Genomic DNA, 25,987 nt, shown 5'->3' on the forward strand with positions numbered 1-25,987 from the left:
TTTCCCAGTCTGAAACTTGCCTTTCTATTTTCTTAATGGTGAGAAATTGCTGATAAATTTAGATATTGCTCATTACAAACAAATCTTGGTAGAATGATTAATATTGTTTTCAACCTCCCAATGTGACAAAAGACCAAAAAACTTAAGACATTAAAATTTTAGATCAATGAAGTGTAACTGAGTGACATTTTCAGAAACTCATGACAGTGGTCAGGAATTCATAGGTAATATTAATATTTTTGACTCGACATAACAAACAAAATATTTTTGCAAAATATAGAATGAGAGATCTATACCTAGAGTACTATATTGTTGCAATTCTTTATCATCTGTTCAGGTATGTTTTAAATTGAAAAGTATGTTGATTTTTTATTCTAAAATGGAGAGAGAGAGAGTGTGTGTGTGTATGTATTCAGGCATTCAAAATTCTATGTATTAACACACACCAAAATGCAGATTATCAAAAAGCTGTTTCATTTTCTTAGTATTTGAAGTATTATATGAAGTTAAGACTGTGTTATTTAACATGTGGTTACATAAGTACGTATATAAAGAAGGGAATCATGCAGAGTTAAATGTGTTTCCATTAATAAACACATGCAGGTATAAGGAAAAATAAACACCTCAGAACAAACAGTGAGAATGAAGACTCATTCTTAGTACCAGAATCTAAAAGGAAATTCCACTCCCTACAAGATCTATGATACTAATGGAAGAGACCAACCAATTAAGCAAAGTAAATTTTTAACAATATCTGCATTAAGATGCATCTTGATAAAAATTAAATTATAAGGGTAAAATAAAATATATATACATCTATTTAAAATAAAACCATGTCTATAAATGTCAGACTGTCCTCAGACTTTTCCTGTGCACTCCTTAATATAGGAAAAATACCGTTAAATACCTACATATTTTACGGCACCGAGGAAACATTAAGTTATGGAGTCTGCTAGCCTTCAGGTTGCATCTTGATATGGCTTGCAGAGTTAAGTGAGAAACAGTGTTGGCCTTTTGAGAAAATGAATATATTTAGAAGCTTCTTACCATATTAGGAAAGAAAGGCCCTGGGGCAGGAAAAATATAAGTGACTATCCTGTAACCTGGGCATGTGGAAGTTTGAGCGTAAAGTTTTCAGACATTCCTGGGGATGAGTGAAACAATTGAAACTGAGTAGTAACAAGAGAACTCAAGAAATCTAAGTAAATGTAAACTATTATTATCCAAATATATCTATTTTAAATATTAGGGTGCTAAATACATTTTTTAAAGTGGGACTTCTATTGATAGATAAGTTGAAAACCAATATTTTATATATTTTTTGAGAAAAGGAGCTGAGATCCAAGTACTTTAAACCTAGTAAAAATGATATTCAAATATGAAGGCACAGCATGAACAACATGGTCAAACCCTGTCTCTACAAAAAAAAAAAAAAACTACAAAACTAACCAGGTATGGTGATACATGCCTGTGGTCCCAGCTATTCATGAGGCTGAGGTAGAAGGGTCGCTTGAGCCCAGGAGGCAGAGGTTGCAGTGAGCTGATCCACTGCACTCCAGCCTGGGCTACAGAGTGAGTGTCTCTCTCTCATTCTCTCTCTCTCTCTCTCTCTCTCTCTCTCTCTCCATATATATATATGGAGATAATATATATAGTTATAACTATTAGAAAGTATTCTGAAATTGTTAATATTCTAAAGATGATAATTATTTTGTGGTTATATGGAGGAATGTTTTTAATTTTAGCAGACTCTTGCTGAAGTTTCAGAGATGAAGATTCATGATTCCTGAAACTTAATTGCAAATTATTCAAATAAAAATTATATATACTAACATGTATTCATATATATGTATAGTTAGATCAAATATGGCAAAATGTTTCTAATTGTTCAATATCTATGGTGGTATTTGGGAGATCATTGTTCCATTATTTGATCTACTCTCTATACTTGAATTGTTTTCCAAATGAAATGAGAAATGAAATATGTAAAGTTATTTTCTAACTGCGCAAAGAAACTTCCAGACCGGCTCATGGTGAAGTAAAAAGGCGCGGACTTACCCTTCTATGTGAACTCAGAGAAAACTAGATAAACTTACATGAAGCAACAGTTTACATATATTGACCAACAGGAAATACATGGGTGATTTCGGTGAGACGTAAAACAAAACAAATAAATACAATGATAGTCTGGCAACTGGAAATGCTTCCAGGTCACAGGGCTAAGAGGGGCATCTCAAGCACATGCTGTCATTGAGTTGAGGAGACATAGGTTGGATATTGAAAAAGCTGAAGTAGCTGGAATTTTGGAGAGCAGAACAACACAAAGGAGGGAGCTACGGGGAGAAGAATCTCTAGAAATCTTTAGAGGATCTCTCTTGATTTTGTTGCCATGCAATAAACCATGCATATGCAGGATCAAATTTCATGAGGTTAAAACAAAAGACAACTGTGGTAGCTGAACGCAAGAGTTCCTAAAGTGAACGCATGCTTAGAGTCTTGATTTCAGAAAAGCTGGAAGAGGAAAAGGATCCTCATTGACCACTTCAGGCATTCAGAGTTTCCAGAAGTGGTAAACCTTAGCAGGGGTACTATCCTAATCATAGAGTAATGGTTAAAAACTAGACTTGAATGAAATAAAGATGCTCCACAAGTAAGTTAACTGCCTTCAAGAACAAAGTTGACTTCCTAAACGCTAAAATAATACAAAGCCTCCAAGCACTCAAAAGTAAAGTTCAATTTTCAATTTTACCACCCAACATCATTAGACTAGTGAAGAAGCAGAAAAGTATAACTTATAACTAAGAAACCAGTAAATAAAAATAGTCTCTGAAATAACCCAGGTCATGGAATTAGCAAATAAGGACTTTTAGAACAGTCATTATAAATATGCTCAATATGCTGAAGGATTTGAAGGAAAACAAGCATAGTGAGTAGAATACATTAGAATAGTGAAAAAATAAAATAAATAAATGAAACCAAGAAGTGAAAAATACAGTACCTGAAATAAGAAGAGTGCATCACAGGGTTAATAGTGAATTAGACAATGCAAAATAAAAGATTGGTAAACTGAAGACATAGGAATAAAAACTAAAATAACTGAACTATAGATAGACAAATTAGTGAAAAAAATTGAGAAAGAATTACTAACCTGTGAGACAGCATCAAACATTCTGACATAAGCGTAATTAAAGTTCCTTCCAAATAAGGAGGGTGGGATTGAACAGAGAAAACTAGAGCCATCGTTTTCTTCCAAATGTAAGATATGATATAAACCCACAAATCCAAATACTTGCATTAACTACAAACATGATAAATGCAAAGAAAACCACTCCAAAGCACATCGTAATGAATGGCTGAAACCTCATAATGTAGATAATATTTTAAAACAGCCAGAAATAAAAGATATACCATGTAGTGAGGAACAAAGATAAGATTGTTTACAAACTATGTAAATAAAAAGAAAACAAAGTAACATATCTAAAAGTCTGAAAGAAAGAAACTGTGAATCTAAAATTTTACATTCAGCAAAAATACTTTTCTAAATGAAGGTAAAATTAAAACTTCCAAAAAACATAAAATTAAGAGAACTCATTGCTTGCTGAAGTACACTGCAAGAAGTGTGAAAGGATGCCCTTTGTCTGAATAAACATGATACCAAAATGAAACTTTGACATACTCAGATGAATGACAATCTCCAGAAATTGTACATACATGGTAAATAGAAAAACTTTCCTTCTATGTTTAAAATTTATTTTATAGGTAATTGTACATGTAAGGGAAAATTAACAATTTATTGGATGTTAATAACATGAGCAAAAGTAAAATTATGCCAACCATTTATTAAAGGAAAGGAGGAAGGAAATGAAATTATTCTATTGTAACTTTCTTACATTGTATATGAAGTGTAATTGGCCCTTTAACAACGTGAAAGTTAAGGAAACCAACCCTCCCATGCTGTGGGAAATCCGTGTATAACTTTTGTATCCCCAACTACTCATAGCCTACTGTTGACAGGAAGCCTCTCTGATAACATATACAGTTGAGTAACACACGTTTTTATGTTATATCTATTATGTGATATATTTTATGCTTATAATAAAATAAGCTAGAAAAAGAAAATGATTTGAAGAAAACCATAAGGAAGAGAAAATATATTTACTATTCACTAAGTCGAAGTAGATCATAAACATCTTCATACTCATTGTCTTCATATTGATTAGGCTAAAGAGGAGAAGGGAAAAAAGGGGCCTTGTGATCTCATAGTTGGCAGAGGTGAAAGAAAATCCATATAAAAGTAGACCCATGCAATTCGAACTAGTGTTGTTCAAGGTCAACCGTAGTAACTGATTGAATTTGGGAGGTGACAGAAACAAAAGTGAAGAATGACTGCCTTGTAAGATGGCTATGGCTGTCACACAGAGGGTGTTTTAAAAGGGAAAATTAAGATAGAGTATGATGCTCTTTTAATTGGAATGCATCGAGTTTAAGGGCTATGTGGCGACGTCCAATAAGTGGTTGCAAATATAAGACTGGAGTTTAGGTGAATGATCTGTGATGAAAATATATGTTTGGGAGTTTTCTATTAAAGTTATGGAAGTTAATGAGCCTATCCTGGTAAAATGAAAACAAGGTGTAAGAGAAAGTCCTGAGGTATGCCATAATTTCAGAATCAAATGCTGAGAAAGTTGCAAAATAACAAAATTCAAAATGAACAGAGAAGTAGCAAAAACAAAAAGACTGGTATTCTGTAAATCAAGACTGCTAAGAAGAAAGGAGAGTGGCTAAAAATGCAAAAGGTTACAGCATTGGGCTCTCAATTGCTAGTGCAAGTACTCTCGTATAAACTAATAGTACAGATTGTTTTTAAAAATTGGAAGGTGTTTTCTTGTAGGTGTCAATTCTCCTTTAATTGGTCTTCTTATCCTTTTATTTATTATTATCTCAGTAATAATACATAGAATTCACATGCAAAATACCATAAACTGCTGTTGTTATTTATAAGAAGTGCAGATGTAGGAAGCCTTTTTTATTATTATTATACTTTAAGGTCTGGGGTACTTGTGCAGAATGTGCAGGTTATATAGTTATACACACGCCATGGTGGTTTGCTGCATCCATCACCCCGTCATTTACATTAGATATTTCTCCTAATGCTCTCCTGCCCATAGCATCCCCCACTGACAGGCCCCAGTGTGTGTTGTTCCCCTCCCTGTGTCCAGGTGTTCTCATTGTTCACTCCCACTTATGAGTGAGAACATATGGTGTTTGGTTTTCTGTGCTTCTGTTAGCTTGCCAAGAATGATGGTTTCCAGCTTTATAGCAAAGACTTGGAACCAACCCAAATGCTCATCAGTGACAGAATGGATAAAGAAAATGTGGCACATATACACCATGGAATACTATACAGCCATTAAAAAGGATGAGTTCATGTCCTTTGCAGGAAGCCTCTTTGAAATAATTGTTTTTATGGCTATCTGGGAGTGAGTTGGGTTTCAATTTTACTGTTCTGTTGGAAATGACTTACTCAGATTATGATTTCATTCTGTTTTTTTAATTGTGGCAATCTTAAATATATTTGTTCCTGTCTTGATGCAGAGGTCAAGGAGAGAGAGAGGAAAAGAGTAAAAACTCTCTGAACAGATTTTAGTGTCATATTCATTAAAAAGTAACACAACACAGATAGTTGATACCATGCCTAAGACAGAGGTAACACTCAGTGAACATATGGTGAATTGACTTTAATTTAGTGGATTTCTTGTGACTATTTCTAATGTTAAATGGGTAAAACGTGCAATGTAGTTACTACCTGGTTAAAAATGTGGATTTTAATGTGAATCCTGCTTCTTGTTTTGTAATACCCCAGTATCTTTTCATGATGAAGTTGTAGATTTTAAGAAATATTGAATCATTGTAATTTTGGGAAAAAAGGTAAACTGCATAGCACTTTTGTGAAAAATAAGATAGAAGTCACAAAACGGGTGCTGTCATGCCCCCTTTGGCTTATAAAAGTAAGCTGAGTTTGTGCTTCTATTTTTGTTTCATTTTGTTTTTAATATTAACCTGCTTTCCCTATTCATTTGTATTAATAATTGTAGGAATCTAACACCCAAATTTTATTATTTGATATTTCACAGTCATCATACTTAAATTCTAAAGGAAATGAACCTCTTCCTAAACTGGCAATGGTTAGTAAAGCTCTCTCTGGTCTGCTAGTCGGTGCACAAAGTTAATTACACTTGTGTCTTGTTTGTTGCATGGAAGGTCTATCTATCACCCAAAGCACCTCCAAACATGCAATTAGAGCTTGAAGAAAAAGATGCTTTGCCAATCGCATCCCATACCTACAATTTCCATGCAAGTGACATGCGTCATTTCCTGGAGTGGAATACGTGAGTTTTGCTAGTATGAAGGTTATTAATTTATGAATGACTTTTAGGAAGTAAACTTTAGTGTATGATTATAAAATATAGCTTCTGAAAATACAAATTTATTATCACAGAATGTGATCTCCCTGGTTATAACTAGAAGTAGAATCTGATAGTTTTCACTTTCAATATTCCTTTTAATATATTCAGAGTCAATAAAATTTCAATTTCCCATATGAAAGTTTCCATACAATCAGTTTGTTTTTCATAAATTCTTTACAAAGTGGGTGTGATGTGTTTGTGTGTGTGTGTGTGTGTGTGTGTGTGTGACAGAGAGTCAGAGAGAGAGAAACAGAGTGAAAGAGAGAGAAAGAAAGAATAAGGGAGGAGTGTAGAGAGAAAAGTTTTAAATGTGGTACATTATGTTTGGCTTTCATTTATTAAGATATAGATGATCTACAATGTTGGGAGACCCAAGTTAGTTTGTCTGTTCATTCCTTCATTTGTTCAACTTTTCATTAATTCATTAAACATTTATTGCATTCATTAAACATTTCTTGAGCATCCTTTCTATGCCAGGCAAACCCAAACTCACTGTATATACAGAGATGAATCAGGCAAGCTCCTCCATTTAAGAAAGTTCTAATATAGTAGGGAAGACAGAAAAGCTTACGGATTGTCACAAGGTGATATGGTATAAGAGACATACAATTCCTAACTCATCTTTGGTGACCAGAGAAAGGTGGATTCTATATCTGTTGATTTCTGGATACAAGACTTTGGGCAAGTCACTTTTCTTCTCTCACTTACTGCATGTCTAAAATGGGGTAAATGTTTTAAACACAAGGTGCTGTGGTGAAAATGTGAGATAACCTGGGAAATAACTTGAAATTTTAAAAAACTCGGCATGTGGATAATGACTGCTGTTATCATGGTTGAGCTTATGTGAACAAAAAGGTTGGAGGAAAAGTTTTAACTATGTCAGCCACTCCCCAGACTTGACTTGGAACCCAAGAATTAGGGTCAAAAGTAGAATGTTTGGATAGTAAAATGCACCAAAACTGCTTCTTATGGGATATATTTATAATACAGGTTAGTCTTTAGGGGATTCCAAACCTGAGAACTCCTTCATATTTTCCAATAAATCCCTAGTCTAGAAGAGTTCTTTTGTCTGTAGTGCTTCATTCTCATTCCATTCTGCTGTTATTAATATTTACAAGGACAAATGTCTGCCTAGATTGTCATGTTGGACCATCTATTTTGGTTAGTCCTAGATCATTCTGCAACTTTTCCCATCTTTGAGCACTTGGTAAGGAATATACAATATGGTTGGCTTTTGTTTTCAGCATATGCCCTTCTGTCTCCCAAACTGGATTGTCACATCTCAGCTCTCTCAGTCTGCTCCACAGTACCTAGTCCTTACACATGTCTTCATTTAATCATCCAATTGGCATTGGCTAAACATTCATGATTAGTCATGGCATTATGCTAACTGCTTATAATATCATCTCATTAAATCTCACAACAACAATTTAAAGTAGGCATTATTATAATCCCATTTTTACATGGAAAACTGAGGCTGCTTGAAGTTAAATTACTTTAAGCAAGGTCATCTAGCATTTTAGCTGTTGTTTTTTGGCTGGCTTAGATCAGTAGAGACAGATTCTGCTTTAACACCTCTACTACTGCTCTGTCCTACATAACCCTGGCTTAAAACTTCTTCTTCTACTCCCTGTAGCCAAAGGAGCTGAGATCTATTATACCCTGTGCCTGTTCTACTCCCTGGGAAGTAAAATGCTAACATGAAGTCTTTGCTGCTCAATTTCAGCTAGACAAATGTTCTAGTTTTGTTTTACCTATGAATGTGGCAGTGAGACTGCCTTCATCCAGCATAGTTTTGTGTAATTTGGAAAGGCAAAAGCAAAAAAGTAGTTTTAAAGTTTTAACGTTGAAGTAACATTTATATCATTCAGTATATCAGGAGTGAGTTTCTTTTTATATACATTATTCTCTTTTCATAGAAATTAACCATGTTATAGCTATTATTGAGGGATATAAAATTAATGTTATAACGTTTGAAGTTTGGGGTACATGTTTCAAGTAAGACATTGAATATTATCATTTTTGATGAATGTGGTGCATCTCACGTGAGAAGCCAAATGCTCTAGATGAGCACAGTTCTGTTTTCTTCATTATTGCTTTATCTTTCATATTATGTCCGAAGGGAAACAGAGGTGAAACAGGAAAAGGGATCAGCAATGGGTATTATTATATTCTTCTCATAATTCATTTTCATGGCTGATGTTGAAGAAAAAGTTAAATAATTATTAAGACTCTTCCCTCTAAAACTAATATTAGCAGAGTAGTGTTTCAAAGTCATGAGATAAAAAAGAAAAATTTAATATCAACTTGTTTTCCACATATATTTGTGAGTGAAGATGAAATATTGCTTGGAGAGTTGAAATTCTCAACATTGCAGTATTCATAGTTCTGGTCATTAATTTCTGATACAAACATGCATAATTTGTGATATATTTTTGCCTAAAGAAGCCTCTCCAAAACCTCAAGAAGAGAACCCAAAATATAGTCAGATTCATCCAACAACACGATTATTTTCTGCTCCGACCTTTAAATGTTTTATTTTTAAATGATTCCTGAAAGAATCTCTCAAATTCCAAAGCAGGCTTAATAAATTATTTAAGCATTGGCACAAATTATTAGTAAAAGTAATAAGATCATCTGTGCTTTATTAGTGGATGACTTCATTTCACTTATTAAAAAATGTCCGGCATCATTCTTAGGGCAAGAGGAAAGCATAAAGGGGCTACTTGAAAGCAGGACAAGGGGGAGGTAACACACATTGAGACACATGACAAACTTTCCCTGAGGGTACCTTTATTTCCACATGTCTCTGATCTTCTATGAATACATCAGGTTCATGCAACTTTCTCTGGAGTCTTGGCACTATAAGAAGTCATTTAGATAAGATGTAATGGAGAGATCCCTGAACTCTGAGTCTGACAGAGCGAAATCTGAATGTTGGTTCTGTTACTACTGCCTTGCTGGGCTTCAGTTTCCTTATCTGTAGGACAGAGACAACATGTGTCTCACATAACACTGTGGAAAAAATGAGATAATGTATATGAAGTTATTTAGACAAAAGCAGGAGATTCCTATCAGATGAGAGTTGTGCATCAGTTTGAATTCCATCACGATGAATTAATTGATGTGAAACAATTACTACTTTTTGACATTGTAGCAATTTACTTTGATTCAGATCTGCGTAAAGGAGAAACCTCATAAGTCACCTTACTTAACCCTCAAAGACTCTCAGATTGATAGTAGATTATGATCTGTTTGGAAACCCCCAGCTATAAAGAAGCCACTGCCTTCTGAACTATTTCACTTCATTGTTTAATAGCCCCTGTTAGAAGTGATTTCTACTTCCTCCATACATTCAACAAATATTTATAAAGCACTTACTATATACCAAGCATTGTAGATTAAAAAGGTGGGGTAGATAATCTTGCCCTTCTGAAGTTCACAGCCTGATGAGAGTGATATACATGCAAACAATTATAATTATCTAATGGATAATGTAGTCTCCGGGAAGAGGGGTTGTGCAAATGCAGAGAATGAGTGTTAGCAGCACCCTGGATAGAAGTAGGAGGGTAAGAAAAGGCTAACACTGGAGCAGACTTAAAGGATGAGTCAGTTCTTTTCGCAAAGAACAAGGAAGTGGGTGTTCAATTTTTAAAAACTGGAACAACATGGATAAAAGCAAGAGCGAGAGAGGAGATGGCTTGTGTGGGAAACCACAGGTGTGACTGAAAACTGAGTATGGGAGGCATTGTAAGGGCAAAGACATTCAGGCACCTGATCATGAAGAGCAGTGTTTGGCACCCTAAGGAGTTGGGGCCTTATCTTGAGGGTACTAGGAATCGTTAGAGTGCTTTGATCAGAGGAGTAATGTGGCCAGGCTTGTGCATCTCTTGTTGCAAGAAACGGTGAGCAAATTTAACTTCAATTGAAATCAAATTAAATCTGGCTTGGAGCATCCCCTCTGCTTTGCAGGATAACATACATTTAATATCGGTTATGTTTTATGAACTTTTGCTATTTTTTCAATGTGTATAGAATCCTTGTCTGCTTGGATTTTTATTAAAGTTAGTGTTTCAAGATGAATTGAGGGTAATTTTTTTACCCTTGTTTTTTATTATGGTTATAATATCAAATGTGTTTCATCGATTAATACTAAAGTAGATTTCATAGAAAATCATAAAGTCACATAGTTCAAAATCTCTTTGGAAATATAATTCTAAAGTCTCCAAAAACAAATAATTTTACCTGTGGTGGATTTCATATGTCCATGTTTGTGTGCAGATTGTACATTATGTAATAGCCTGTATGTTGTACTGTGGGATAGCCTATATAAAATGAAATGAAAAGCATGTTGTGCTTGTCTCCTCTTCTCTGAAAAATTCAGGGCATCCAGTCTCTCCCATGCCAAGGTGCTTTGATCTTCTAAACACCAGCCTCTCAGTGGGCCTAAACTCCAAAAGGAAAACTTGCGAATGTGGGAGTTACTTCCAGATAACTCTATTGTTTTGGATTTTAAATATAGTGGACATAGAAACAAGACTGTCAGACTCTTAAACAGAATCAAATACCCAAAACATAGAGTTTGATTGCCTTCATGGGGTTGGGAATAAAAGTGCTTTCTTCACTCTTTCAAAAGTTGTTTAGCAATAATATCAAAACAAAGCAATATCTTAATAGGTTATTCAGGCACAGTTGCTTTAAAGAAATGTCAGTGTCATATCTGAAAGCAGAATTTACAGGGGACAGGAGGTTAAGGCAGACTGAAAGCCCTCTAGCTAGTTAGAAAATTAATTTAATAACACCCATTACCTCTGCAAAGATTTGCTTTTCTTTGCCAAGCACTGTTCTAATCACTTAAGATGTGGCTGTGAACAACAGGGTGCAGATCCTTGCCTTTATGAAGCTCACATTCTTGTACGGGATGAAAGCATGTAAACAAAATAAATTTAAAACTATATAGTATCGTGTATTTTGATAAGTGCTGTTAGGAAAACAAAGCAGAAAATGGGAAGGAGAAATAAATGAGAAATGGTGAACTCATACGACAGCCACAAAGGCCCCACTGGGAAAGTGACATTTGAGTGAAGATCTGAAGGAGATGAGAGAATATGTCATGAAGATATCAAGTGAAGAGAGTCTTCCAGGCAGAGGAAAAAGCAAGTGTGAAAGTCCTGAGATGACACAGAACCTTGCCTTGTATATTCAAACTGCAAGGAGGTTGGCTGTGGTGTCGTAAGTGAGGAAAAAGGAGCAGGCTGAGTAAGGTGGTATAGCATTGTGGATAAATCACACACAGTAGGGCCAGACTACCCAGGGAACTCACCTCTCCTACTGGCCCAGGGTACTACTCTAGGGTAGTCTCAGCTCTTTTGCTACTTAATAGCTCTGTCATTTTGGGCAAGGTACATAACTTCTCCATGCCCCAGCATTGAAAATGGGATTACTAGTAGTATCAACCTCAAATTTGTTATTAAAGTTTATAATCTGTTTTGAAATTATTTCTGTGTATGATATGAAATACAGATATAATATCCTTTTTATAAAATGTTGAGCAATTATCTACCATAATTTTTTGATAGTATCTTTTTTCTTATTTGTTTGTAATATTGCCTCTGGCAAATGTTTCAAACTTCCATACATCTGTGGGTCTCCCTCTGGACTTTCACTTTTTGTTCTGTGGGTCAATGTCACTGTCTCTCTGCCAGTACCACACTGTCTTAATAGCCATAACTTTTTTTTTTTTTGCTTGAAATTTGTCTGGCATATCTATTTTCAACTTTTTTTTTTTTTTTTTTTTTTTTTAAAGAGAAAGAGAGAGAGAATGGGGAGGAGGAAAAAGGAAGAGAAAGAGAGAGAGAGAATGGGGAGGAGGAAAAAGAAAAAAAAGAGGGAGAGAGAATGGGAGTATTACTTTCTTTCCCAGGCTAGAATGCAATTTAGTAATGGGTATTGAAAATCTCTTGTATACTGATAATTATACTTAATGATGTAGTCAGGAAGGAATAAGGGAAGAAGATAACAAACAAACAGCCAACCAATATTTAATTTAAACCTATGAAATGCTATGCGATTACTGAGGAGTGATTTACTTCCAATTATATAGTCACTTTTGGAATAGGTGTGAGGTGGTAATGTATGTTTTGTGTATTTGAAGTGGAGAGTTCTATAAATGTTTATTAAGTTTACTTGTTCCGGGTCTGAGTTCAAGTCCTGGCTGTCCTTGTTAAGTTTCTATCTCGTTGATCTATAGAATCGTTAGCTCTTCTTGTTACATTGATCCTTTTACCATTATGTAATGTCCTTCTTTGCCTCTTTTGATCTTTGTTGCTTTAAAGTCTACTTTATCAGAGGCGAGAATTGCATCTCCTGCTTTTTGTTTATTTGTTTATTTTTACTCTCTGATTGGTAAATCTTCCTCCTCCTCTTTGAGTCTTTGTGTATTGTTGCATGTAAGATGGGTCTGGATGCAGCATACCGATGGGTTTTGGCTTTTTGTCCAGTTGAAATATATATAAGTTTAATACTGGCGTTTGATGCTAGCTGGCTGTTTTGCCCATTAGTTGATGTAAATTTTTCATTGTGTTAATGTTCTTTGCTTTTTGATATATTTTTGGAAAGGCTGATATTGGTTGTTCCTTTATATGTATAGTGCTTCTTTCAGAAGCTCTTGTAAAGCAGGCCTGGTGGTGGTGAACTCTCTAAGTACTTGTTTGTTCGCAAAAGATTTAATTTTTCCTTCGCTCATAAAGCTTAGTTTGGCTGGTTAGGAAATTCTGGGTTGAAAGTTCTTTTCTTTAAGGATGTTAAATAGCCATAACTTAATAGTAAAATGCATACACTCACTTATTTTTCTTCTTCCATAGGGTCTTCAGTAGTCCTTGTACTTTTATCTTTCATACAAGTTTTAGAATTAGATGGCCAGTTTTCTGTAAAAAAACAAAGCTCTGTGGCCGGGTGCAGTGGCTCACACCTATAATGCCAGCACTTTGGTAGGCTGAGGTAGGCGGATCATGAGGTCAGGAGTTCGAGACCAGCCTGAACAACATGGTGAAACCCAATCTCTATTAAAAATACAAAAATTAGCCAGGCATGGTGGCGCACACCTGTAATCCCAGCTACTTGGGAGGCTGAGGCAGGAGAATCACTTGAACCTGTGAGGCAGAGGTTGCAGTGAGCTGAGATCACGCCACTGCACTCCAGCCTGGGCAACAGAGTGAGACTCCATCTTTTCCATGTTCATGATATAGGACTCTAGTTATTTAGCTCTTATTAATGTATTTCAATGCAATTTAACAATTCTGTGTATTCAAAGTTTGTCTGTCTATTGATAGTTTTCATCTGAGAAAATTTCTATCTTCCATTGTTATTACAAAGCACATCTTTTAAAATATTTTTCTAATTATGCTTCAAGTAAATAGCAGTATAATTGAATATAGATTAATGGTTATCGGCTTTATCTCTAGAAGTAGCCTGTCTGCTTTTGGATCCTGGCTCTGCAACTTTTATTGTATAAACTTTAAAAAATTATTAAACTTCTCTGTGACTCAGTTTCCTCACTTGTAAAATAGTAATAGCATCTTGTTGGGCTGTTATGCTTATTGAAGGGAGTTAATATAACTAACGTGCTTATGATAACACCTGACTGAGAACACACCCTATATAAATGCTTGCACTTCTTTTTATTAATAATACATAGTGATTTATACATAGTCTGTTCACTAAACTCATTATTTCTCATCATTTTAGGTAATTTTTGCTTTTCTTTATAGACAGTAAGCTATGTTATTTGCAAATAACAATGTTATTTCTTTTTTTTCAATTTTTACAGCTTTTTTTTTTTTTTTCTTTGTTTAACTGTACTGACTAGATAGTACAAATTGAATAAAAGTGGTTATGGTCAAAATCTTTTCCTCCTTTCAGATTATAAGGAGAATGCTTCAGATGTTACATTATTAACAATTACTTTTGGTATTGATAATTAACAGATAACTATTTTTGAGGTTAACTAATTTTCTTTCTAACTGCATAAATGCTATTTGAAGGACTCTTTCTCTTGAAGAACAGTTAGAATAGAATGGGCCAGTCCAAACTTAAGAGTCTGGTATCCAGTGTTTTTGTTTTTTTTTGTTTTTTTTTTTTTTTTGAACCCCATAGTGAACTATTTAGATAATTTTTGAATTATTAATCTAGCTACTGTAATAGCTTGTTAGACTCTGGATATTAAAATTAACAAAGTCAGGGTAGCAGAATTCTTAGACCTGTACAAGGAGGTTTAGTTAGCAGAGGCAGCAGAAGGTTCTCATTACATCCCATGTTTCAGCAAGGCTCCTGTATAGCATTGAAATGTGATAATGCATTTTAAACTAATAATGTCCTCTGAAGATCAGGCCATTCACTACATTTTGGTGTAAACTAACAACTCATAACTGTGGTTCTGCTTAGAACTAAACACCTTGAACAGTAAGATACAGGAGCATCATTTTAAAGTCAGTTTATACAAAAGACATTGCTGTTATGGTTTCTTGAAATTTTAATTATCAAATTAAATTCTGAATCTTAATATCTGTATATCTTTAAGAAAATAATGCAGTTGTGTTCATAGCAGTTATTTAACCATACAATGAGATTATAGGAGACTGGAAGATTCATTCTGTGATTTACAGAAAGCAAGAATCAGAACACACAGCAGAAGAAATATGAAAGAAGACAGAAGTTTATCTGCTCTGGGTGTCAAAGGGAGTCAAAGCAGAATTAAATATCAGTGGACAATAGATTTGACTTGCTTTCTTTATAAATTACTTTTTAATTCCCATCCCAAATGATACATGTCAGTATTTAACTGGTGCCATTTTAACATTCATCAAAATCCATACATATGGCACAGATCCAGTTCATCTGGAATCCACAAAGTTGAAAGGCTTGGTATTATAATCTTTAGAATGCTGGGATGAGTAAATCAATAAAAAAATTTGTTTTAAAAGTATAGTCCTTTCTATGAAGCACTCTGGGTTCAACAATATTATGGGAGTTGTTTTCAGTTATTTGCATATAATTCTGCAAAACTTCTTTGCTTTTTTTTTTAAATTATACTTTAAGTTCTGGGGTACATGTGCAGAACATGTAAGTTTGTTCCATAGGTATACACATGCCATGGTGGTTTGCTGCACCCATCGACCCATCATCTACATTAGGTATTTATCCTAATGCTCTCCCTCCCTTAGTCCCCCATCTCCCAACAGACCCTGGTGTGTGATGTTCCCCTCCCTGTGTCCATGTGTTCTTATTGTTCAACTCCCATTTATGAGTGAGAACATGCAGTGTTTGGTTTTCTGTTCTTTTGTTAGATTGCTGAGAATGATCATTTCTAGCTTCATCCATATCCCTGCAAAGGACATGAAGTAATTCTTTTTAAGGCTGCATAGTATTCCATGGTGTTTATGTGCCATATTTTCTTTATCCATTCTATCTATAATGGGCATTTTGGTTGGTTCCACAAAACTTATTTTCATATGGATAACAACTAAAGGCTTGGTTTTCCAAGAGAGACTTATTTGATGACACATCATTTATTTAGTACCTACTACGTGCAGGCTCTATGATAAATCAAAGTTGCTGGCTGGGAGAATTCGGCAATTAATGGACAGGAAGTTGCAATGTAATGTGATAAATATTCATTAATGTAAGAATTGGAGGTTGTAAATATATTGAGAAGACTCAGATACTTCTGCTCGGGGCAGGGTGGGGGGCAGGGAAGGCTTCAGAGAGGCACTAGATCGTGAATAGCACATTGAGGGAAAGGTGGGATATCTGATTATTAGAGGACCAGGGCCAGCTTCTTGGGAGTGTGTGACTGCACAGGACGTCATACTTAGAAGGGACCATGCTTGGTTCAGTGTTCTGGTGTTGCCATCTTGAAATTCCTAAGGCACTTCACATTTTTTACATTTTCATATTACATGAGACCTTGCAAATTTTGTAACCAGATCTGCATAGCAAGTGGGAGATTATTTAAAGATCAACATAGCCTCTGTCATAAAGGGGCCACCAGACTGGGATGGGAGTAACTGTCTCAATTTTAGGAATAAAAACTGGTACAATGCAGAGGATTTAGTGCTGTAATGATATGGATGAAATATTAAGGCAAGTTAAGTAAAGAATAGATTGATTTTTCATGAAGTGAGATGGGATGGAGAAGAGGGTACTGAATAGAAGTAACATTGAGGTGGGCCTTGAAAAATGCTTTGCATATTTCACAAAAGGTGATAAAAGGCATTTAAATGTGAGAAAATAGTATATGCAAATTTGAAAGCATTCATTCATTGGAGAGATATTTATTGGTTGCTTGTTATGTTCCAGACACTATTTCAGGTTCTTAGTATAGAGCAGAGACCAAAGCAAAGTCCCTACCCTGATACAGCTTGCATTTTAGTGAGAAATCTGAGCAATAAACAAATAAGTGAATAAAGCTATAATGTAAAATCATGAGAAGTACTATGAAGAAAAATAAAGCAAGACAAAACGATAGAGAATAGGGACGGTCTTTTAAAAAGGAGTTCCTGATGTGGTGACATCTCAGCTGAGACTTGAGTGAAGTAAGAGAGGAAGCAGTGTAGGAGGAATAGCAAGTTTGTGGTCCTGAGACAGGAACAGCATTAAGTTCTAAGGAAATATGGAGTGCAGTGTGAGTGCAGCCCAGTTAGGAAGAGAAAGAGTAGGAGTGTTCAATGATATTGGAGACCTAGACAGGGGTCACATTATGGAGGACCTGTAGGTTGTGATGAAGATGTTGGGTTTCATTCTTCTTCTTTTCTTTTTTAATATATATTTTATTGCATTTTAGGTTTTGGGGTACATGTAAAGAACATGCAAAATTGTTGCCTAGATACATACATGGCAATATGGTTTGCTGCCTCCCCATCACCTATATCTGGCATTTCTCCCCATGTTATCCCTCCCCAACTACCCACCCCTCATTGTCCCTCCCCTAGTTCCCCACGCCAGACCCCAGTGTGGGATGCTCCCCTCCCTGTGTCCATGCGTTCTCATTGTTCAACACCTGCCTATGAGTGATAACATGCAGTGTTTGATTTTCTGTTCTTGTCAGTTTGCTGAGAATGATGAGTAAGATAGCTGCTATTAGAGAGTTGAGAGCAAGAGATGAGCAAGTCTAAATTGTATTGTGAAAGATTACTGTGACTACTTGTAAATAATAGAAGGTCAAAAATGGAAGCAGGAAGCCCAGTTAGAAAGCAATTATAGAGACTAAGTCAAGAGATGATGGTGGTGACATCACCTAGAGTGGTTGTGGTGGAGGCTTTGAGATGTGGTTAGATGTGAGGTATATTATGAAGGAAAAGCAATATGATTTGCTGATAGGTTAGACATGGAGTATTCAAAAGGTTGCTTCCAAGGTTTACACCATAGAAAATGGAAGAATGGAGTCATCATTTACCATGAGGAATTCCTGTACACATTATGCTTAAGGGTGGTGGTTTAAATCATGATAAATAATGAAGTTTAAAATTTGTATAAGTAAAGGAAAGGAGGTGTGGCTAAAGAGAGAGGTAGAAACTATCTGAAGTCAAGTATTCTAGATTAAGAGAAGGATTTATTTTGACTGCTGTGTAGAAACCCCTTTGGAGAAGTAGGAGAGTAATCTATTAAGAAAGCATTGTAATAGTCCATATAAAAGGTGGTGAGGTAACAGTGCTGAAGCATTGGCAGTTGACCTGGAGGAGAAGCATGAATCTGAGAGAAAGCCATGGAGTCTTTTATATATCAAGTGTTTTTTTTTTTCTTTTTTGAGCACCTGTTTTACCGGCATAACTTTTGAGATTTGATATGCCAGTGAATAAAACATAAAAATTTACACTTTTATGAAACTTACATTCTAGTGAGAGGATAAAGACAATAAAATAAATATTTAAAAGAGTTAAAATGGCGATAAGTGATATGGAGTACAATGTAGCAAAGAAGGAGGAGAAATCATGTTGGGGAGGAGTTACCATTCTAAACATTAAGGTAATGCAGGTCTTACTGAGAAAGTGACATTTGAATAAACACAAAAGGCTTTGATTTTGATTTTCTACAAATCCATTGGTTCATTCAGCAAATATTTATTGAATATATACTGTTTCTTCAGGAACTTTGCTAGGCACTAGCATTCAGTAGAGGTTAATGTTTACTTTTCTGCAACGTCTGGAAGCATAAACAATTTCCATTATGTTTTTAAAGGGCCTTTTTGGATATTGTTTACATTGCAACTGTCATGGAATTTGGGAATCTTAAGATCTCTCAGATATCCTTTATTGAATGACCCCACAGTCCAAATGCCACTAATAAGATATCAGTTATAGGTACTCAGGGGAGAAATTAAAATATTGCACTTTGCAACAAAGGACTCTAGTAAAATAAATGGAGATATAAACTTAGGGGTAATTTAATTTTACTGCTTTTTTAAAACTGCTGGTATAATAGAATTAATGTTGGAAAAGACTTGGTACATTATAGATCCATGTCTTATCAGAGAGGCTTTACTTGACAACCCTATCTAAATTGTCAATATTTCCACAAACATCACTCTCTCCCTAACTTTCCAGATTGATTTTGATACTTATCACTCATTGCCATCTGACAGATTATCTATGTCACTTAGCTATTTGTTTAATTTTGGAGGCTTTTTAATTTTTTTAATTTTTATTTTTATTTGCCTGTCTCTTTAACAAGAATGTAAGCTTCATGATATCAGGAATTTCCTCTGTCATGTTCACTGCTGAACACCCAATAAATTGAACAAAGCCAGACACATAAACACTTTATTTATTATTATTATTATTGTGAGACAGGATCTATATTACCCAAGCTGGAGTGCAGTAGTGTGATCATGGCTCACTACAGCTTCTATCTTCTGGGCTCAGGTAATTTAAGTTATTCTCCTGCCTCTGCTTCCTGAGTAGCTGGGACTACAGGTGTGTACCAACATGCCTGGAAATTTTTAAATTTTTTGCAGAGATGAGGTCTCACTATGTTGCCCAGACTTGTCTTGAACTACTGAGCTCAAGCCATCCTCCTACCTTGGCCTCCCAAAGTGTTGAGATTACAGGGATGAGCCACTGTGTCTGGCCTATATTATTATTTTAATTGTTAAATGTATGAATTTTAAGTAGGAAGAAGAGTATGAGGAAGAGGACTAGAAGGAGTATGTTATGAGCCCCTAATCTAGTAGAAGTTGGTGCCAGTAATAAATTTAGTGACATGTGTCTCACATGACTGTATATTCCAGGCCAATCATCTTTGGTCAATAGACCTATGTTTTTGGAATAGTTAATCAGGTAGAGTGACCAACAATCCCACTATCCTTGGAACAGACACTTTTCCTAAAACATGGTACTTTTAAGGCTCAAACTGAGAAAATTGAGTACAAACCAGGCTGATTAGTCACCCACTGGTCAGGGGTGTGTGTTTTGATTGAGGATGAAACATCTGACAAGGTTACTACAATGCGATGGTCATATCCCAGCTTTTCTACTCACTCATTCTGTGAATTTGGCAATTCCCTTCTACCATGAGGACTATATTTTAAACATCTAGAGAACAAGGGTCTGGCCTGGCTGGTCTCTAATAGTCCTTCCAGCTCTAACAGTTTGTGGCTTGTATTGCTATTAATAGGAATTGAACCCATTATATTGATCTTGTCACAGTGACCTTCTCAACAGCTGAGCTAGGTAGCCAAGGTAATCCAGAAACTTAATTTAATGACTGTAATAACAGCATTTGCCATTGAGAAATGGCACCTATATTGTATTTTGAAATTTGATTCCAGAAGGACTATCACACATTATGTGCTGTTTTCCAAATTAAAGTGATTCATGTTGGAGCTGGCTCCAATTAGATTCTTCCAAAGCTTTATTATTACCCCTGTTGCCATTAAAAGTGGAGAGTAACCTGTTATTTTAGTGACTCTGAGTAAGACCCCTGTCCACCCTAAGTTGTTTCCAGATTTCCCATGATACATTAAAGTGTGTTAACAAGGGGTATATAAATCTTATAAGTGAAATATGCCTATAATGTATTATAACACATTCACATGTTCTCATTCAAAATGAATGTGTGTGGTATTACAATTTTGCTCACTGTGGAGAGTCAGGGGAGGGCTGAAGGGCACAGAGGATTAAAAGGCCAAGAATGAGGTGAGGCCAGTGAGGTTATTATTGAATTGGAAAAGGCTCTGATATGAAACATCATCATTTGCCCAAGACGTCATTATGCGCCACATATCCTCTAACCTTTGTTATCCTCTCTGACCTGATTCCCCAGATTACTAAGGTAGTATTTCTACAGTAACCACCTTCTTTTTCAAGGTTTTTATTCTTTTATTCCACCCTTAGGCTGATTTACTACTTCAGCACTCATGACACAGACATTTATCTGACCTGAAGTCCCCATAAGTTTCCTTAACTGTAATCAATTCCCAGATCATTCACATAAAATTTGTGCTCATACATAACTGAAGTTAATATTAGATGTCAGAAGAGAAATAAAGTATTTTCTGTGGATTGTAAATTTCCATGAAAAGCATGAATTTTTACCTATCTGTATTTCTTGCCATCATTTGGTCCAACATCTACATGTAATTTTTTATAATAATTTTATCTGAACCTTTTCTTTTCACCTTGTAATCTGTTTGCGAATTATCTCACTACTCCTTATTAAATCCACCATTTCCTTCATTCAGCATAAAATTTCACCAATTCTAGCATTTTCTTAAATTATTCTAGCCTCATATTTTCAACCATGATTTTAGAGATACTAGGCTCTGGATGTTACATCATCCTCTAGTTTGCCTTTCCCCACCCCAAAATGCAGTATTTGTATATTGTGCAGACTATATAATTAAATATAACTATATTCATATCCTCATGGAATTTCTCAGTCCTGAAGGTGCCTCAGAGGCCATTTATTTCTAAGCCACATATGATGGTTGGGTTTCTTTCAATATGTGCTTGAATATCTCAACTGATAACAGCTTAACCCCTTGGGAAACAGCTCATCATAATGCAGGACAGCTCCAGTTGCTAGTGATATCTTACGTCTGAAGTATCTGCTTTACAGACTGAAGTCTGTCTCCTTGGATGTCTTGCCATGGAATCTGGCTCTAATTCCATGATGCTACTCAAAGTAAATCTTCTCTATTTTCCAAACAATAGCCCTTTAGAAATTTGAAGAGAGCAGTGCTGTTATGTCCCACATAAATTGTATGTTCTCCAAATCACATGGACCTGTTTCTTTATAAGTTCCTTATATGGCACAGTTGAATGTCTCTCCACCATCACTAATTCTCGTCTCTGGTCATGCTCCTGGTTGTGGTACTTAAAACAGAATATGGTATCTCATAGATGCCTATTAGAATTAATTGGGAATACTTCTACTAGTTTATTATTTCCCATTTTATTGCACACATTTTATGTCTTCAGCCTAAATTTACAGTCACTTTATTTTTTAAGTCTTAATACACTAGTAGTTCTTAAACAGTTGTCCCTATATCAACAGCATCTGCATCAGTATAACCTAGAATTGTTAAAAATGCAAATCCTCACACCTGATTTCAGATCTATTGAATAAGAAACTTGAGGAGTGGAGCCTAACAAACCGTGTTTAAATAAACCTTTCTAGTAATTCTGCTACATGCTAATATTTGAGAACCACTGTATGCTTGACTGATAGTCAATCCCCTAAGTATCTCTTATGCATGCTGCTTCTACTCATGTCTCTTAAACCCAGTATTTATGTATTTGGCTTATGATTGTCCAATTGTAGTTCATTTCACTAAGTTCACTTCATTGCCTCATGTTATCAAATGCTTCTTGGATTCTAATACTGTTCTCTGCTCCAATATACTTGGTGACCCTCACAGCTTTGGTTTTGTGTTAACTGCTAATTTCACAAACATGAATTAAATATTTATTTTTAAATGTTTTATTATTCTGCAGATAAAGCAAATTTTATCATTACAGAGGAAAAAAGTATTTCTACATCACAGAAACTGTCAGCTTCTGAGAGGTGCAGTGTTCTAAGTAAGCTTTTGTGTGTTGACCTACTTATTTATAGAAGCTAGAACTTGAAGCATGCAGAGACATGCTAAAGAAATATGTCAGTAGTAAAAATGGACCTCTAATACACAAAGTGAATAGGATTCAGTTAGTCAATTCCTCTTGAAGCTTCAGCTCAGAAGAGGCTTTCAGTTTTCAATTGATTCTGTCTTAGTTTTGGAGTAGTCACCTGAAAGTGTCTAAAAAATAGCGCCCACAGAGATTTGATTCACTTGGTGTAGGGTAAGTCCTGGGCATAGATGTTTTTGTAACAGTTTCTGGCATGGATGTCATATCTGAGGTTGATTGAGAAACACAGAAATAGAGCTTTCTAGGGACTTTGGCATTTACCTGAATGAGATGCAAGCCATGGCAGGGTTTTAAGTGATGGAGCAGCATGGTCTGACTTTTGAAATATTAGGAAAACTGGCTTCCCTGTTGAGAAGAGGATAAGATACAGGATACAAAAGAGGTGCAGATGCAGTGCCAAGGACATTCAAAGAAATAAGAGCTTAGTGCTGCAGATGATTAGGGAGTTTTTCTAGAGGAAGAGGCCACATGTGAATTAGTTTTGAAGCCAGGCAAAAAAAGTTATGTGGAAGAATTCCAGGTACATGAAATGGCATAAAAAAGGCCAGGAGATGAAAGAATATGGAGAATATTTGGTGGATGACAAGAACTCATGGCCAGTGACATTTTAAATCAGAAAGAAGATAAAGCAGGTAGACTGAGGCTCTGTCTTTACAGATGTCAAAGTCCAGGTTTAACATTATGAGCTACTACAACAAGCTGGAAAAAAATAGTTGAGAACTTTTAAGCAGGGGAAAATGACACTATGGAAGCTATGTTTGCCTGTTTCTTTCCTATAACCACTCCCACATATAGTCGCTTATTGAATTGCTATTTTGTCTCTGATATTTAGACCAAATTTATACCCTCTCCTTCATGAGTATACTGTTACTTCCTCTTATTTGAAGGCCTCATTGTATAAATGGACAGTGACAAACTGAATCTAGCACATCAAAAATCTTATCCACCACAGTCAAGTCCGCTTCATCTCTGGGAAGCAAAGCTGGTTCAACATACACAAATCAATAAATGTAATCTATCACATAAAGAGAACCAATGACAGAAACCACATGATTATCTCAATAGATGCAGAAAAGACCTTCAATAAAATTCAACACCCATTCATGCAAAAAATGCTTAATAAACTAGGTATTGATGGAAAATATCTCAAAATAATAAGAGCTATTTATGACAAACCCATAGCCAACATCATACTGAATGGGCAAAAGTTGGAAGCATTCCCTTTGAAAACCAGCACAAGACAAGGATGCCCTCTCCCACAGTTCCTATTTAACATAGTATTGGAAGTTCTGGCCACAGCAATCAGGCAAGAGAAAGAAATAAAAGACATTAAAATAGGAAGAGAGGAAGTCAAATTATTTGTTTGCAGATGACATGATTATGATTGTATATTTAAAAATCCATCATCTCAGCCCCAAAACTCTTTAAACTTATAAAGGACTTCAGCAAAGTCTCAGGTTACAAAATCAATGTGCAAAAATCACAAGCATTCATATACACCATTAATAGTCAAGCAGACTCAAATCATGAGTGAACTCCCATTCACAATTGCTACAATGAAAATAACATACCTAAGAATACAATTTACAAGAGACTTGAAGGACTTCTTCAAGAAGAACTACAAACCACTGCTCAAGGAAATAAGAGAGGACACAAACAAATGGAAAAAATAATTCCAAGATCATGAATAGGAAGAATCAATATCATGAAAATGACCATACTGCCCAAAGTAGTTTACAGATTCAATGCTATTCACATCATGCTACCATTGACTTTCTTCACAGAACTAGAAAAAAACTACCTTAAATTTCATAAGGAACCAAAAAAGAGCCTGTATAGCCAAGACAATCCTAAGCAAAAAGAACAAAGCTGGAGGCATCATACTACCTGGTTTCAAAGTATACTACAAGGCTACAGTAATGAAAACAGCATGGTACTGGTACCAAAACAGATATATAGACCAGTGGAACAGGAAAGAGGCCTCAGAAATAACACCACACATCTACAACCATCTGGTTTTTGACAAACCTGACAAAAACAAGCAATGGGAAAAGGATTCCCTATTTAATAAAATTGAGAAAACTGGTTAGTCATATGCAGAAAACTGAAACTGGACCCCTTCCTTATACCTTATACAAGAATTAACTCAAGATAGAGTAAATACTTAAACTTAAGACCTAAAATCATAAAAACTCTAGAAGAAAACCTAGGTAGTACCATTCAGGACATAGTCAATGGGCAAAGACTTCATGAATAAAACACCAAAAACAATGCTAACAGAAGTCAAAATTGATGACTGGGATCTAGTTAAACTAAAGACCTTCTGCACAGCAAAAGAAACTATCATCATAGTGAACAAGCAACCTACAGAATAGGAGAAAGGAGAAAATTTTTCCAAACTATCCATCTGTCAAAGGGCTAATATCTGGAATCTACAAAGAACTTAAACAAATTTACAAGAAAAAAAAATCAAAAAGTAAGAGAAGGATATAAACAGACATTTCTCAAAAGAAGACATTGATGGGCCAACAAACGTGAAAAAAAAGCTCATTATCACCTATAATTAGAGAAATGCAAATCAAAACCACATTGACATACCATTTCACACCAGTTAGAATGGCAATCATTAAAATGTCTGGAAACAATAGATGCTGGAGAGGATTTGGAGAAATAGGAACACTTTTATACTGTTGGAGGGAATGTAAATTAGTTCAACCACTGTGGAAGACAGTGTGGAGATTCCTCAAGGATCTAGAACCAGAAATACCATTTGACTCAGCAATCCCACTACTGGATATATACCCAAAGGATTATAAATCATTCTACTATAAAGGCACATCCACATGTGTTTTTATTTCAGTACTATTTACAAAAGCAAAGACTTGGAATCAACCCAAATGCCCATCAATGATAGACTGGATAAAGGAAATGTGGCACATATGCACCATGGAATACTATGCAGCCATAAAAATAATGAGTTCATGTCTTTGCAGGTACATGGATGAATCTGGAAACCATTATCCTCAGCAAACTAACACAAGAATAGGAAACCAAACACCATGTTCTCACTCATAAGTGGGAGCTGAACAATAGCACATGGGGACAGGGAAGGAAACATCACACAATGGGCCTGTCAGTGGGTGAGGAGAAAGGGAAGGGAAAGTATTAGGACAAATACCTAATGCATGTGGAGCTTAAAACCAAGATGATGGGTTGATAGGTGCAACCAACCACCATTGCACATGTATATATATGTAACCTGAACATTCAGCATATATATCCCAGAACTAAAAACAAAAAAGATCTGTCATCTTTTATGATAATGTAACATTTAAATTTAAG

This window comes from Aotus nancymaae, unplaced genomic scaffold, assembly GCF_030222135.1.
Source record: "Aotus nancymaae isolate 86718 unplaced genomic scaffold, 86718_ANA_hifiasm-v0.15.2.pri h1tg000004l, whole genome shotgun sequence".
Taxonomy (NCBI): Eukaryota; Metazoa; Chordata; class Mammalia; order Primates; family Aotidae; genus Aotus; species Aotus nancymaae.